Source organism: Elephantulus edwardii, unplaced genomic scaffold, assembly GCF_000299155.1.
Source record: "Elephantulus edwardii isolate Elephantulus edwardi_28Jun2011 unplaced genomic scaffold, EleEdw1.0 scaffold00149, whole genome shotgun sequence".
Lineage (NCBI taxonomy): Eukaryota > Metazoa > Chordata > Mammalia > Macroscelidea > Macroscelididae > Elephantulus > Elephantulus edwardii.
The window spans coordinates 4,556,266-4,558,742 of record NW_006399899.1 but is presented as its reverse complement, the minus strand read 5'-3'; the positions used below and the strand labels follow the sequence as shown (position 1 = coordinate 4,558,742).

Here is a 2,477-nt window from a genome sequence, read left to right as displayed (position 1 = left end):
ATCATGATAAGTAGAGAGAAGATTGAAGTGTTATGGATTTAATTACACTTGGGTCCACAGTCAATCAATGGCCATGGAAACATTAAACAAGAAATCTGGCTACATGTTGTATTTGGCACATATGCTGTACAAGGACTCTTCAAAGTTAAAAATCAAAGATGTTATTTCCAAGACTAAGGTACACATAACACAAGCCATGGTATTTTCAATCACTTATGTATGAACAATGAACAAGACCAAAGAATTGATGCCTTTCAATTACGGTGTTGGCTACGAACATTCAGTATAACATGAATTCCCACAAGATTGAACTGCCTTAGATGAAGTGCAGCCAGAATGCTCTTCGTAAAAATGATCGACGGCCAGTCTTCTGCCGCCGCCTCCCAGGCATGACCAAGGGCCTCCCTCTGCACTAGGCAGTTACATGGCACACCACCTTGGGCGTCACGCTCAGAGCCAAGCTGATGGCAAAACCATTCTAAAAGACCCGCAGTCCATTTTCCAGGAGCAGGGAATGACAGAGTCCATGCACACCTGGCAGGACCATGACTACTTAGCAACATACACCAACAAAAATGGCAGCTTTGCCAATTTGAGAATCTACTCCATGAATTGGTGTAGTTGTATCTTCAGAGATATGACAATGCCGTCCAAAGCAACAAAGGAATTGAGTCTTTTGAACAAAGTAGAAAAGAAAATGAAAGAACTGAATCAAGACTGTGTTATGAGGCTGAAGCGATTACCACCCATAGTTCAAGGACAGGTCATTGATAGATACTGGCCCACTGCCAATGGGTGCCTGGACATTGATGAAGTAGTGTATGATGAAGATTAAGATTAAGATTCTATACTTGAAGCAATTTGGAAATATTCTCATGGAGATGCCAATTTGGCGTACACCTGGGCCATCATAGGCAGCGGGAAAGAAGATTACACTGGAAAAGATATATTGATTCTGGGAGCCGGAGATGGGGGCATTTTATGTGAAATAGGCCAAAGATGGTCACCATGGTCAAGACTGACTAGATGGTGATTGACTGGTGTGAAGTCTTAGACAATCTGAAAGGAGAATGCTGTCAAGTTCTGATTGAAAACTACATTCCAATCCTGAAGAAGTGTGCCAAAGAAGGGAGAGAGTTTGATTATGTGATTAATGATTTGACAGCTGTTCCCATCTCCATATCTCCAGAGGAAAATTCCTCATGGGAGTTTCTCTGACTGATTCTTGAGCTATAGATGAAAATATTGAAACAGGATGGGAAATACTTCACACAGGGGAACTGCATCAATTTGACCAAAGACATGTCACTTTATGAAGAACAGCTTGGGCGCCTGTGTTGTCTTGTGGAATTCTTCAAGGAGATTGTCTGTGTCCCTTCATACTTGGAATTCTGGGTCTTTTACACTGTGGAAGACGGCTAAGCCTGGAAGTCAAACCTCGCTGGCCACGAGTGCTATATGCACAGTGTGCTATACACAGCCATTCTGATCGTCATGCTTAGACAACATCTTGAGTCAGGGAATTGAATGGGAGTTTCTCAAGGGATTTTCCTTCTTCTTTGTTGTTATTATTATTATTGTTGTTGTTGTTATTAAATTTTATTAATTTTAATGAACATTTACAGAGATTTTGGGTTTCTATTCATTCACTGTTGCACTATTTTCTCTACCCTCCCCCCTGTTATTATTATTTTAATTTTAAAAAATTAAAAAATGCATATTTTTTATGTGCTAGGGTGTTAGTTTTCAGAAAGTCAGTTTAGAGGTGATCTGGCAGCAAGGTCCCAGTGCTCCATGCATTGACCCCTAAAATGTGATTTTTGTTACTTTATATTTTCTGTGGGCTCCCTCTTCCATTCTGTTTTGCTTTTGGTAGATCTTTAATTTGGATGTTTGGAGGAGTGAGTATTTTAATTTGGTTCTTGAGGTAAATTCCTTAGAGATTAAGATTTGGTACTTATAAAAGAGTGTTAAGGGGGGAAAAAAATGAATAGCATTGCTCCCAACAAAGTTACAAAAGAAAAAAAAAACCAACAACTCAACAACAAACAATAGATGATGAGACTTAACCTCCAGTGGTTTGAGCATGTTATCAGAAGAGACCTGAAGAGCGGCATCATGCTTGTCAAGTGGAGTCATCAAACAGAGAGGAAGACTGCCAGTGAGAGGGGTTGACACAGTGGCCTCAGAATGGGCTCAAACATACTATAAACATACAATGAGGAAAATTTTGCAGGACCAGAAAGAGCTTTTTTTTTTCTTTTGTCTGAAGGCTCCCTATGAGTTAAAGTCAACTAGATAACATCTAAGAACAACAAGATTGTTCATACAAATAAATACAATGTAAATACCCCAGAGAAATTATGCAAATGGCACAACCTTGCTCGCTGAAACTGAGGAGAACCTCATGCACTTACTGCAGAGGGTCAAGGACTGCAGCCTTCAATATGGACTGAGGCTCAATGTCAAGAAGACAA

The 2,477-nt window shown here is 40.0% G+C and overlaps 1 pseudogene; it reads left to right on the top strand.

Annotated features, from left to right (window-relative positions):
- Window positions 1–424: 424 nt before the first annotated feature.
- On the top strand, window positions 425–1,422 carry LOC102858800 (annotated as a pseudogene).
- Window positions 1,423–2,477: the final 1,055 nt, after the last annotated feature.